The sequence below is a fragment of the Anomaloglossus baeobatrachus genome, unplaced genomic scaffold, assembly GCF_048569485.1.
Source record: "Anomaloglossus baeobatrachus isolate aAnoBae1 unplaced genomic scaffold, aAnoBae1.hap1 Scaffold_2811, whole genome shotgun sequence".
NCBI classification, from domain to species: Eukaryota; Metazoa; Chordata; class Amphibia; order Anura; family Aromobatidae; genus Anomaloglossus; species Anomaloglossus baeobatrachus.
In genome coordinates, this window is record NW_027442288.1 from 13,879 (window position 1) to 26,438 (window position 12,560).

Genomic DNA, 12,560 nt, shown 5'->3' on the forward strand with positions numbered 1-12,560 from the left:
CGCCAAATCAAGAGTTAAGGGTTTAAACGGAGAGAGGAAAACGAAAAAACAAAGACCAAGGAAGGAACCCCCCCCTCCCCTCCCCTCCTCTCTTTTAAAAAAGGCTCACAACAAATCCCAGATACCAAAAGCCAGCAGCAAAGCGAGCGGCTTCCCTTTGGCAGCTTCTAGATGGGGCCACAAGGGGGCACCAACAGGCTGTGCTTGCTTGAGAGTCCCTCGCAGCAGGCAGCAAAAGGAGACTCGCACACCTGTTGGCTCGTGGAGCCCCCCAAGCAGCAGCGTGTATCTGTCTATCTTTGACCAGAGCAAATCAGGGGAAAGCGCGAACGCAGTCCCCCACTACCACAAATTATGCAGTCGAGTTTCCCGCATTTGGGGAAATCGCAGGGGTCAGCACACCCGGAGTGCAATGGATGAGCCTCACCCTGGGAGAACCACCTTAGTGATCATGGTATCTCCCCTGCCAGGTAAGTATGAGTTGGGAGCGCGCCGGCTCGACGGGCGCCCCTCCGGCGCAGGCCCGCTACATCGCGGAGTCTCGGGCGGTGGGGTGAGGCGGGATCCGGGGCCAAAGCCAGGCGTTCCTTCGAGAGGGTGCCACCGAGGCCAGCAGCCTGGGAGCCGGCTACACCCCTTCCATCCCCCCCATGGCAGGCCAAGCTCAAGGCGAAGGCCGTCGTCCAAGATGCACAGCAAGCCAGAGTCATTTGCATAGCGGGGCGGCGGCTTCGGAGCCCAACGTGCGTTCGACGCCTGTAAACAGGCAGAAGGCTGCAGCTCCGGCTGCTCGCTCAGGGCGGCAGGAAGAGGCCCGGCGTCGGAGGCTCAACGTCGGCAGCCCCACCAGGCGGCCGCAAAAAAGGGCCCGGCCGTGCACTTCCTGCTGCTGCAGCCGCAAGTGCCATCTTTGGAGCGTGCCCGCTGCCGCTCGCTACAAAGCTCCCCTCCCGGCTGAACCAAAGGCCAATTCCTGTCACTACACCAGCGGAGGAATCCACAGCCAGCGGGCCCAGGGGGAACTCGGCCGGTGTGTCCAAAGCAGCCAAGCAAAGATATCAGGACGCCAAATCAAGAGTTAAGGGTTTAAACGGAGAGAGGAAAACGAAAAAACAAAGACCAAGGAAGGAACCCCCCCCTCCCCTCCCCTCCCCTCCCCTCCCCTCCTCTCTTTTAAAAAAGGCTCACAACAAATCCCAGATACCAAAAGCCAGCAGCAAAGCGAGCGGCTTCCCTTTGGCAGCTTCTAGATGGGGCCACAAGGGGGCACCAACAGGCTGTGCTTGCTTGAGAGTCCCTCGCAGCAGGCAGCAAAAGGAGACTCGCACACCTGTTGGCTCGTGGAGCCCCCCAAGCAGCAGCGTGTATCTGTCTATCTTTGACCAGAGCAAATCAGGGGAAAGCGCGAACGCAGTCCCCCACTACCACAAATTATGCAGTCGAGTTTCCCGCATTTGGGGAAATCGCAGGGGTCAGCACACCCGGAGTGCAATGGATGAGCCTCACCCTGGGAGAACCACCTTAGTGATCATGGTATCTCCCCTGCCAGGTAAGTATGAGTTGGGAGCGCGCCGGCTCGACGGGCGCCCCTCCGGCGCAGGCCCGCTACATCGCGGAGTCTCGGGCGGTGGGGTGAGGCGGGATCCGGGGCCAAAGCCAGGCGTTCCTTCGAGAGGGTGCCACCGAGGCCAGCAGCCTGGGAGCCGGCTACACCCCTTCCATCCCCCCCATGGCAGGCCAAGCTCAAGGCGAAGGCCGTCGTCCAAGATGCACAGCAAGCCAGAGTCATTTGCATAGCGGGGCGGCGGCTTCGGAGCCCAACGTGCGTTCGACGCCTGTAAACAGGCAGAAGGCTGCAGCTCCGGCTGCTCGCTCAGGGCGGCAGGAAGAGGCCCGGCGTCGGAGGCTCAACGTCGGCAGCCCCACCAGGCGGCCGCAAAAAAGGGCCCGGCCGTGCACTTCCTGCTGCTGCAGCCGCAAGTGCCATCTTTGGAGCGTGCCCGCTGCCGCTCGCTACAAAGCTCCCCTCCCGGCTGAACCAAAGGCCAATTCCTGTCACTACACCAGCGGAGGAATCCACAGCCAGCGGGCCCAGGGGGAACTCGGCCGGTGTGTCCAAAGCAGCCAAGCAAAGATATCAGGACGCCAAATCAAGAGTTAAGGGTTTAAACGGAGAGAGGAAAACGAAAAAACAAAGACCAAGGAAGGAACCCCCCCCTCCCCTCCCCTCCTCTCTTTTAAAAAAGGCTCACAACAAATCCCAGATACCAAAAGCCAGCAGCAAAGCGAGCGGCTTCCCTTTGGCAGCTTCTAGATGGGGCCACAAGGGGGCACCAACAGGCTGTGCTTGCTTGAGAGTCCCTCACAGCAGGCAGCAAAAGGAGACTCGCACACCTGTTGGCTCGTGGAGCCCCCCAAGCAGCAGCATGTATCTGTCTATCTTTGACCAGAGCAAATCAGGGGAAAGCGCGAACGCAGTCCCCCACTACCACAAATTATGCAGTCGAGTTTCCCGCATTTGGGGAAATCGCAGGGGTCAGCACACCCGGAGTGCAATGGATGAGCCTCACCCTGGGAGAACCACCTTAGTGATCATGGTATCTCCCCTGCCAGGTAAGTATGAGTTGGGAGCGCGCCGGCTCGACGGGCGCCCCTCCGGCGCAGGCCCGCTACATCGCGGAGTCTCGGGCGGTGGGGTGAGGCGGGATCCGGGGCCAAAGCCAGGCGTTCCTTCGAGAGGGTGCCACCGAGGCCAGCAGCCTGGGAGCCGGCTACACCCCTTCCATCCCCCCCATGGCAGGCCAAGCTCAAGGCGAAGGCCGTCGTCCAAGATGCACAGCAAGCCAGAGTCATTTGCATAGCGGGGCGGCGGCTTCGGAGCCCAACGTGCGTTCGACGCCTGTAAACAGGCAGAAGGCTGCAGCTCCGGCTGCTCGCTCAGGGCGGCAGGAAGAGGCCCGGCGTCGGAGGCTCAACGTCGGCAGCCCCACCAGGCGGCCGTAAAAAAGGGCCCGGCCGTGCACTTCCTGCTGCTGCAGCCGCAAGTGCCATCTTTGGAGCGTGCCCGCTGCCGCTCGCTACAAAGCTCCCCTCCCGGCTGAACCAAAGGCCAATTCCTGTCACTACACCAGCGGAGGAATCCACAGCCAGCGGGCCCAGGGGGAACTCGGCCGGTGTGTCCAAAGCAGCCAAGCAAAGATATCAGGACGCCAAATCAAGAGTTAAGGGTTTAAACGGAGAGAGGAAAACGAAAAAACAAAGACCAAGGAAGGAACCCCCCCCTCCCCTCCCCTCCTCTCTTTTAAAAAAGGCTCACAACAAATCCCAGATACCAAAAGCCAGCAGCAAAGCGAGCGGCTTCCCTTTGGCAGCTTCTAGATGGGGCCACAAGGGGGCACCAACAGGCTGTGCTTGCTTGAGAGTCCCTCGCAGCAGGCAGCAAAAGGAGACTCGCACACCTGTTGGCTCGTGGAGCCCCCCAAGCAGCAGCGTGTACCTGTCTATCTTTGACCAGAGCAAATCAGGGGAAAGCGCGAACGCAGTCCCCCACTACCACAAATTATGCAGTCGAGTTTCCCGCATTTGGGGAAATCGCAGGGGTCAGCACACCCGGAGTGCAATGGATGAGCCTCACCCTGGGAGAACCACCTTAGTGATCATGGTATCTCCCCTGCCAGGTAAGTATGAGTTGGGAGCGCGCCGGCTCGACGGGCGCCCCTCCGGCGCAGGCCCGCTACATCGCGGAGTCTCGGGCGGTGGGGTGAGGCGGGATCCGGGGCCAAAGCCAGGCGTTCCTTCGAGAGGGTGCCACCGAGGCCAGCAGCCTGGGAGCCGGCTACACCCCTTCCATCCCCCCCATGGCAGGCCAAGCTCAAGGCGAAGGCCGTCGTCCAAGATGCACAGCAAGCCAGAGTCATTTGCATAGCGGGGCGGCGGCTTCGGAGCCCAACGTGCGTTCGACGCCTGTAAACAGGCAGAAGGCTGCAGCTCCGGCTGCTCGCTCAGGGCGGCAGGAAGAGGCCCGGCGTCGGAGGCTCAACGTCGGCAGCCCCACCAGGCGGCCGCAAAAAAGGGCCCGGCCGTGCACTTCCTGCTGCTGCAGCCGCAAGTGCCATCTTTGGAGCGTGCCCGCTGCCGCTCGCTACAAAGCTCCCCTCCCGGCTGAACCAAAGGCCAATTCCTGTCACTACACCAGCGGAGGAATCCACAGCCAGCGGGCCCAGGGGGAACTCGGCCGGTGTGTCCAAAGCAGCCAAGCAAAGATATCAGGACGCCAAATCAAGAGTTAAGGGTTTAAACGGAGAGAGGAAAACGAAAAAACAAAGACCAAGGAAGGAACCCCCCCCCTCCCCTCCCCTCCTCTCTTTTAAAAAAGGCTCACAACAAATCCCAGATACCAAAAGCCAGCAGCAAAGCGAGCGGCTTCCCTTTGGCAGCTTCTAGATGGGGCCACAAGGGGGCACCAACAGGCTGTGCTTGCTTGAGAGTCCCTCGCAGCAGGCAGCAAAAGGAGACTCGCACACCTGTTGGCTCGTGGAGCCCCCCAAGCAGCAGCGTGTATCTGTCTATCTTTGACCAGAGCAAATCAGGGGAAAGCGCGAACGCAGTCCCCCACTACCACAAATTATGCAGTCGAGTTTCCCGCATTTGGGGAAATCGCAGGGGTCAGCACACCCGGAGTGCAATGGATGAGCCTCACCCTGGGAGAACCACCTTAGTGATCATGGTATCTCCCCTGCCAGGTAAGTATGAGTTGGGAGCGCGCCGGCTCGACGGGCGCCCCTCCGGCGCAGGCCCGCTACATCGCGGAGTCTCGGGCGGTGGGGTGAGGCGGGATCCGGGGCCAAAGCCAGGCGTTCCTTCGAGAGGGTGCCACCGAGGCCAGCAGCCTGGGAGCCGGCTACACCCCTTCCATCCCCCCCATGGCAGGCCAAGCTCAAGGCGAAGGCCGTCGTCCAAGATGCACAGCAAGCCAGAGTCATTTGCATAGCGGGGCGGCGGCTTCGGAGCCCAACGTGCGTTCGACGCCTGTAAACAGGCAGAAGGCTGCAGCTCCGGCTGCTCGCTCAGGGCGGCAGGAAGAGGCCCGGCGTCGGAGGCTCAACGTCGGCAGCCCCACCAGGCGGCCGCAAAAAAGGGCCCGGCCGTGCACTTCCTGCTGCTGCAGCCGCAAGTGCCATCTTTGGAGCGTGCCCGCTGCCGCTCGCTACAAAGCTCCCCTCCCGGCTGAACCAAAGGCCAATTCCTGTCACTACACCAGCGGAGGAATCCACAGCCAGCGGGCCCAGGGGGAACTCGGCCGGTGTGTCCAAAGCAGCCAAGCAAAGATATCAGGACGCCAAATCAAGAGTTAAGGGTTTAAACGGAGAGAGGAAAACGAAAAAACAAAGACCAAGGAAGGAACCCCCCCCTCCCCTCCTCTCTTTTAAAAAAGGCTCACAACAAATCCCAGATACCAAAAGCCAGCAGCAAAGCGAGCGGCTTCCCTTTGGCAGCTTCTAGATGGGGCCACAAGGGGGCACCAACAGGCTGTGCTTGCTTGAGAGTCCCTCGCAGCAGGCAGCAAAAGGAGACTCGCACACCTGTTGGCTCGTGGAGCCCCCCAAGCAGCAGCGTGTATCTGTCTATCTTTGACCAGAGCAAATCAGGGGAAAGCGCGAACGCAGTCCCCCACTACCACAAATTATGCAGTCGAGTTTCCCGCATTTGGGGAAATCGCAGGGGTCAGCACACCCGGAGTGCAATGGATGAGCCTCACCCTGGGAGAACCACCTTAGTGATCATGGTATCTCCCCTGCCAGGTAAGTATGAGTTGGGAGCGCGCCGGCTCGACGGGCGCCCCTCCGGCGCAGGCCCGCTACATCGCGGAGTCTCGGGCGGTGGGGTGAGGCGGGATCCGGGGCCAAAGCCAGGCGTTCCTTCGAGAGGGTGCCACCGAGGCCAGCAGCCTGGGAGCCGGCTACACCCCTTCCATCCCCCCCATGGCAGGCCAAGCTCAAGGCGAAGGCCGTCGTCCAAGATGCACAGCAAGCCAGAGTCATTTGCATAGCGGGGCGGCGGCTTCGGAGCCCAACGTGCGTTCGACGCCTGTAAACAGGCAGAAGGCTGCAGCTCCGGCTGCTCGCTCAGGGCGGCAGGAAGAGGCCCGGCGTCGGAGGCTCAACGTCGGCAGCCCCACCAGGCGGCCGCAAAAAAGGGCCCGGCCGTGCACTTCCTGCTGCTGCAGCCGCAAGTGCCATCTTTGGAGCGTGCCCGCTGCCGCTCGCTACAAAGCTCCCCTCCCGGCTGAACCAAAGGCCAATTCCTGTCACTACACCAGCGGAGGAATCCACAGCCAGCGGGCCCAGGGGGAACTCGGCCGGTGTGTCCAAAGCAGCCAAGCAAAGATATCAGGACGCCAAATCAAGAGTTAAGGGTTTAAACGGAGAGAGGAAAACGAAAAAACAAAGACCAAGGAAGGAACCCCCCCCTCCCCTCCCCTCCTCTCTTTTAAAAAAGGCTCACAACAAATCCCAGATACCAAAAGCCAGCAGCAAAGCGAGCGGCTTCCCTTTGGCAGCTTCTAGATGGGGCCACAAGGGGGCACCAACAGGCTGTGCTTGCTTGAGAGTCCCTCGCAGCAGGCAGCAAAAGGAGACTCGCACACCTGTTGGCTCGTGGAGCCCCCCAAGCAGCAGCGTGTATCTGTCTATCTTTGACCAGAGCAAATCAGGGGAAAGCGCGAACGCAGTCCCCCACTACCACAAATTATGCAGTCGAGTTTCCCGCATTTGGGGAAATCGCAGGGGTCAGCACACCCGGAGTGCAATGGATGAGCCTCACCCTGGGAGAACCACCTTAGTGATCATGGTATCTCCCCTGCCAGGTAAGTATGAGTTGGGAGCGCGCCGGCTCGACGGGCGCCCCTCCGGCGCAGGCCCGCTACATCGCGGAGTCTCGGGCGGTGGGGTGAGGCGGGATCCGGGGCCAAAGCCAGGCGTTCCTTCGAGAGGGTGCCACCGAGGCCAGCAGCCTGGGAGCCGGCTACACCCCTTCCATCCCCCCCATGGCAGGCCAAGCTCAAGGCGAAGGCCGTCGTCCAAGATGCACAGCAAGCCAGAGTCATTTGCATAGCGGGGCGGCGGCTTCGGAGCCCAACGTGCGTTCGACGCCTGTAAACAGGCAGAAGGCTGCAGCTCCGGCTGCTCGCTCAGGGCGGCAGGAAGAGGCCCGGCGTCGGAGGCTCAACGTCGGCAGCCCCACCAGGCGGCCGCAAAAAAGGGCCCGGCCGTGCACTTCCTGCTGCTGCAGCCGCAAGTGCCATCTTTGGAGCGTGCCCGCTGCCGCTCGCTACAAAGCTCCCCTCCCGGCTGAACCAAAGGCCAATTCCTGTCACTACACCAGCGGAGGAATCCACAGCCAGCGGGCCCAGGGGGAACTCGGCCGGTGTGTCCAAAGCAGCCAAGCAAAGATATCAGGACGCCAAATCAAGAGTTAAGGGTTTAAACGGAGAGAGGAAAACGAAAAAACAAAGACCAAGGAAGGAACCCCCCCCTCCCCTCCCCTCCTCTCTTTTAAAAAAGGCTCACAACAAATCCCAGATACCAAAAGCCAGCAGCAAAGCGAGCGGCTTCCCTTTGGCAGCTTCTAGATGGGGCCACAAGGGGGCACCAACAGGCTGTGCTTGCTTGAGAGTCCCTCGCAGCAGGCAGCAAAAGGAGACTCGCACACCTGTTGGCTCGTGGAGCCCCCCAAGCAGCAGCGTGTATCTGTCTATCTTTGACCAGAGCAAATCAGGGGAAAGCGCGAACGCAGTCCCCCTCTACCACAAATTATGCAGTCGAGTTTCCCGCATTTGGGGAAATCGCAGGGGTCAGCACACCCGGAGTGCAATGGATGAGCCTCACCCTGGGAGAACCACCTTAGTGATCATGGTATCTCCCCTGCCAGGTAAGTATGAGTTGGGAGCGCGCCGGCTCGACGGGCGCCCCTCCGGCGCAGGCCCGCTACATCGCGGAGTCTCGGGCGGTGGGGTGAGGCGGGATCCGGGGCCAAAGCCAGGCGTTCCTTCGAGAGGGTGCCACCGAGGCCAGCAGCCTGGGAGCCGGCTACACCCCTTCCATCCCCCCCATGGCAGGCCAAGCTCAAGGCGAAGGCCGTCGTCCAAGATGCACAGCAAGCCAGAGTCATTTGCATAGCGGGGCGGCGGCTTCGGAGCCCAACGTGCGTTCGACGCCTGTAAACAGGCAGAAGGCTGCAGCTCCGGCTGCTCGCTCAGGGCGGCAGGAAGAGGCCCGGCGTCGGAGGCTCAACGTCGGCAGCCCCACCAGGCGGCCGCAAAAAAGGGCCCGGCCGTGCACTTCCTGCTGCTGCAGCCGCAAGTGCCATCTTTGGAGCGTGCCCGCTGCCGCTCGCTACAAAGCTCCCCTCCCGGCTGAACCAAAGGCCAATTCCTGTCACTACACCAGCGGAGGAATCCACAGCCAGCGGGCCCAGGGGGAACTCGGCCGGTGTGTCCAAAGCAGCCAAGCAAAGATATCAGGACGCCAAATCAAGAGTTAAGGGTTTAAACGGAGAGAGGAAAACGAAAAAACAAAGACCAAGGAAGGAACCCCCCCCTTCCCTCCCCTCCCCTCCTCTCTTTTAAAAAAGGCTCACAACAAATCCCAGATACCAAAAGCCAGCAGCAAAGCGAGCGGCTTCCCTTTGGCAGCTTCTAGATGGGGCCACAAGGGGGCACCAACAGGCTGTGCTTGCTTGAGAGTCCCTCGCAGCAGGCAGCAAAAGGAGACTCGCACACCTGTTGGCTCGTGGAGCCCCCCAAGCAGCAGCGTGTATCTGTCTATCTTTGACCAGAGCAAATCAGGGGAAAGCGCGAACGCAGTCCCCCAGTACCACAAATTATGCAGTCGAGTTTCCCGCATTTGGGGAAATCGCAGGGGTCAGCACACCCGGAGTGCAATGGATGAGCCTCACCCTGGGAGAACCACCTTAGTGATCATGGTATCTCCCCTGCCAGGTAAGTATGAGTTGGGAGCGCGCCGGCTCGACGGGCGCCCCTCCGGCGCAGGCCCGCTACATCGCGGAGTCTCGGGCGGTGGGGTGAGGCGGGATCCGGGGCCAAAGCCAGGCGTTCCTTCGAGAGGGTGCCACCGAGGCCAGCAGCCTGGGAGCCGGCTACACCCCTTCCATCCCCCCCATGGCAGGCCAAGCTCAAGGCGAAGGCCGTCGTCCAAGATGCACAGCAAGCCAGAGTCATTTGCATAGCGGGGCGGCGGCTTCGGAGCCCAACGTGCGTTCGACGCCTGTAAACAGGCAGAAGGCTGCAGCTCCGGCTGCTCGCTCAGGGCGGCAGGAAGAGGCCCGGCGTCGGAGGCTCAACGTCGGCAGCCCCACCAGGCGGCCGCAAAAAAGGGCCCGGCCGTGCACTTCCTGCTGCTGCAGCCGCAAGTGCCATCTTTGGAGCGTGCCCGCTGCCGCTCGCTACAAAGCTCCCCTCCCGGCTGAACCAAAGGCCAATTCCTGTCACTACACCAGCGGAGGAATCCACAGCCAGCGGGCCCAGGGGGAACTCGGCCGGTGTGTCCAAAGCAGCCAAGCAAAGATATCAGGACGCCAAATCAAGAGTTAAGGGTTTAAACGGAGAGAGGAAAACGAAAAAACAAAGACCAAGGAAGGAACCCCCCCCTCCCCTCCCCTCCCCTCCCCTCCCCTCCTCTCTTTTAAAAAAGGCTCACAACAAATCCCAGATACCAAAAGCCAGCAGCAAAGCGAGCGGCTTCCCTTTGGCAGCTTCTAGATGGGGCCACAAGGGGGCACCAACAGGCTGTGCTTGCTTGAGAGTCCCTCGCAGCAGGCAGCAAAAGGAGACTCGCACACCTGTTGGCTCGTGGAGCCCCCCAAGCAGCAGCGTGTATCTGTCTATCTTTGACCAGAGCAAATCAGGGGAAAGCGCGAACGCAGTCCCCCACTACCACAAATTATGCAGTCGAGTTTCCCGCATTTGGGGAAATCGCAGGGGTCAGCACACCCGGAGTGCAATGGATGAGCCTCACCCTGGGAGAACCACCTTAGTGATCATGGTATCTCCCCTGCCAGGTAAGTATGAGTTGGGAGCGCGCCGGCTCGACGGGCGCCCCTCCGGCGCAGGCCCGCTACATCGCGGAGTCTCGGGCGGTGGGGTGAGGCGGGATCCGGGGCCAAAGCCAGGCGTTCCTTCGAGAGGGTGCCACCGAGGCCAGCAGCCTGGGAGCCGGCTACACCCCTTCCATCCCCCCATGGCAGGCCAAGCTCAAGGCGAAGGCCGTCGTCCAAGATGCACAGCAAGCCAGAGTCATTTGCATAGCGGGGCGGCGGCTTCGGAGCCCAACGTGCGTTCGACGCCTGTAAACAGGCAGAAGGCTGCAGCTCCGGCTGCTCGCTCAGGGCGGCAGGAAGAGGCCCGGCGTCGGAGGCTCAACGTCGGCAGCCCCACCAGGCGGCCGCAAAAAAGGGCCCGGCCGTGCACTTCCTGCTGCTGCAGCCGCAAGTGCCATCTTTGGAGCGTGCCCGCTGCCGCTCGCTACAAAGCTCCCCTCCCGGCTGAACCAAAGGCCAATTCCTGTCACTACACCAGCGGAGGAATCCACAGCCAGCGGGCCCAGGGGGAACTCGGCCGGTGTGTCCAAAGCAGCCAAGCAAAGATATCAGGACGCCAAATCAAGAGTTAAGGGTTTAAACGGAGAGAGGAAAACGAAAAAACAAAGACCAAGGAAGGAACCCCCCCCTCCCCTCCCCTCCTCTCTTTTAAAAAAGGCTCACAACAAATCCCAGATACCAAAAGCCAGCAGCAAAGCGAGCGGCTTCCCTTTGGCAGCTTCTAGATGGGGCCACAAGGGGGCACCAACAGGCTGTGCTTGCTTGAGAGTCCCTCGCAGCAGGCAGCAAAAGGAGACTCGCACACCTGTTGGCTCGTGGAGCCCCCCAAGCAGCAGCGTGTATCTGTCTATCTTTGACCAGAGCAAATCAGGGGAAAGCGCGAACGCAGTCCCCCACTACCACAAATTATGCAGTCGAGTTTCCCGCATTTGGGGAAATCGCAGGGGTCAGCACACCCGGAGTGCAATGGATGAGCCTCACCCTGGGAGAACCACCTTAGTGATCATGGTATCTCCCCTGCCAGGTAAGTATGAGTTGGGAGCGCGCCGGCTCGACGGGCGCCCCTCCGGCGCAGGCCCGCTACATCGCGGAGTCTCGGGCGGTGGGGTGAGGCGGGATCCGGGGCCAAAGCCAGGCGTTCCTTCGAGAGGGTGCCACCGAGGCCAGCAGCCTGGGAGCCGGCTACACCCCTTCCATCCCCCCCATGGCAGGCCAAGCTCAAGGCGAAGGCCGTCGTCCAAGATGCACAGCAAGCCAGAGTCATTTGCATAGCGGGGCGGCGGCTTCGGAGCCCAACGTGCGTTCGACGCCTGTAAACAGGCAGAAGGCTGCAGCTCCGGCTGCTCGCTCAGGGCGGCAGGAAGAGGCCCGGCGTCGGAGGCTCAACGTCGGCAGCCCCACCAGGCGGCCGCAAAAAAGGGCCCGGCCGTGCACTTCCTGCTGCTGCAGCCGCAAGTGCCATCTTTGGAGCGTGCCCGCTGCCGCTCGCTACAAAGCTCCCCTCCCGGCTGAACCAAAGGCCAATTCCTGTCACTACACCAGCGGAGGAATCCACAGCCAGCGGGCCCAGGGGGAACTCGGCCGGTGTGTCCAAAGCAGCCAAGCAAAGATATCAGGACGCCAAATCAAGAGTTAAGGGTTTAAACGGAGAGAGGAAAACGAAAAAACAAAGACCAAGGAAGGAACCCCCCCCTCCCCTCCCCTCCCCTCCTCTCTTTTAAAAAAGGCTCACAACAAATCCCAGATACCAAAAGCCAGCAGCAAAGCGAGCGGCTTCCCTTTGGCAGCTTCTAGATGGGGCCACAAGGGGGCACCAACAGGCTGTGCTTGCTTGAGAGTCCCTCGCAGCAGGCAGCAAAAGGAGACTCGCACACCTGTTGGCTCGTGGAGCCCCCCAAGCAGCAGCGTGTATCTGTCTATCTTTGACCAGAGCAAATCAGGGGAAAGCGCGAACGCAGTCCCCCACTACCACAAATTATGCAGTCGAGTTTCCCGCATTTGGGGAAATCGCAGGGGTCAGCACACCCGGAGTGCAATGGATGAGCCTCACCCTGGGAGAACCACCTTAGTGATCATGGTATCTCCCCTGCCAGGTAAGTATGAGTTGGGAGCGCGCCGGCTCGACGGGCGCCCCTCCGGCGCAGGCCCGCTACATCGCGGAGTCTCGGGCGGTGGGGTGAGGCGGGATCCGGGGCCAAAGCCAGGCGTTCCTTCGAGAGGGTGCCACCGAGGCCAGCAGCCTGGGAGCCGGCTACACCCCTTCCATCCCCCCCATGGCAGGCCAAGCTCAAGGCGAAGGCCGTCGTCCAAGATGCACAGCAAGCCAGAGTCATTTGCATAGCGGGGCGGCGGCTTCGGAGCCCAACGTGCGTTCGACGCCTGTAAACAGGCAGAAGGCTGCAGCTCCGGCTGCTCGCTCAGGGCGGCAGGAAGAGGTCCGGCGT

The 12,560-nt window shown here is 61.3% G+C and overlaps 12 non-coding genes across 12 annotated transcripts; all 12 read right to left on the bottom strand.

Moving 5' to 3' along the window:
• Nucleotides 1–314: 314 nt before the first annotated feature.
• Nucleotides 315–478, bottom strand: LOC142266096 (U1 spliceosomal RNA). Its single transcript, XR_012732242.1, has one exon. It is a non-coding gene; the product is annotated as a U1 spliceosomal RNA (small nuclear RNA).
• A 915-nt stretch (nucleotides 479–1,393) lies between these two features.
• On the bottom strand, nucleotides 1,394–1,557 carry LOC142266097 (U1 spliceosomal RNA). The gene has a single exon (XR_012732243.1). It is a non-coding gene; the product is annotated as a U1 spliceosomal RNA (small nuclear RNA).
• A 900-nt stretch (nucleotides 1,558–2,457) lies between these two features.
• On the bottom strand, nucleotides 2,458–2,621 carry LOC142266100 (U1 spliceosomal RNA). The gene has a single exon (XR_012732245.1). It is a non-coding gene; the product is annotated as a U1 spliceosomal RNA (small nuclear RNA).
• A 900-nt stretch (nucleotides 2,622–3,521) lies between these two features.
• LOC142266101 (U1 spliceosomal RNA) lies at nucleotides 3,522–3,685 on the bottom strand. Its single transcript, XR_012732246.1, has one exon. It is a non-coding gene; the product is annotated as a U1 spliceosomal RNA (small nuclear RNA).
• Nucleotides 3,686–4,586: 901 nt separating this feature from the next.
• LOC142266102 (U1 spliceosomal RNA) lies at nucleotides 4,587–4,750 on the bottom strand. The gene has a single exon (XR_012732247.1). It is a non-coding gene; the product is annotated as a U1 spliceosomal RNA (small nuclear RNA).
• Nucleotides 4,751–5,645: 895 nt separating this feature from the next.
• Nucleotides 5,646–5,809, bottom strand: LOC142266103 (U1 spliceosomal RNA). Its single transcript, XR_012732248.1, has one exon. It is a non-coding gene; the product is annotated as a U1 spliceosomal RNA (small nuclear RNA).
• Nucleotides 5,810–6,709: 900 nt separating this feature from the next.
• On the bottom strand, nucleotides 6,710–6,873 carry LOC142266104 (U1 spliceosomal RNA). Its single transcript, XR_012732249.1, has one exon. It is a non-coding gene; the product is annotated as a U1 spliceosomal RNA (small nuclear RNA).
• Nucleotides 6,874–7,773: 900 nt separating this feature from the next.
• Nucleotides 7,774–7,937, bottom strand: LOC142266073 (U1 spliceosomal RNA). Its single transcript, XR_012732222.1, has one exon. It is a non-coding gene; the product is annotated as a U1 spliceosomal RNA (small nuclear RNA).
• A 905-nt stretch (nucleotides 7,938–8,842) lies between these two features.
• LOC142266087 (U1 spliceosomal RNA) lies at nucleotides 8,843–9,006 on the bottom strand. The gene has a single exon (XR_012732235.1). It is a non-coding gene; the product is annotated as a U1 spliceosomal RNA (small nuclear RNA).
• A 915-nt stretch (nucleotides 9,007–9,921) lies between these two features.
• Nucleotides 9,922–10,085, bottom strand: LOC142266106 (U1 spliceosomal RNA). The gene has a single exon (XR_012732250.1). It is a non-coding gene; the product is annotated as a U1 spliceosomal RNA (small nuclear RNA).
• Nucleotides 10,086–10,984: 899 nt separating this feature from the next.
• LOC142266107 (U1 spliceosomal RNA) lies at nucleotides 10,985–11,148 on the bottom strand. Its single transcript, XR_012732251.1, has one exon. It is a non-coding gene; the product is annotated as a U1 spliceosomal RNA (small nuclear RNA).
• Nucleotides 11,149–12,053: 905 nt separating this feature from the next.
• Nucleotides 12,054–12,217, bottom strand: LOC142266108 (U1 spliceosomal RNA). The gene has a single exon (XR_012732252.1). It is a non-coding gene; the product is annotated as a U1 spliceosomal RNA (small nuclear RNA).
• Between the last annotated feature and the right edge of the window lie 343 nt (nucleotides 12,218–12,560).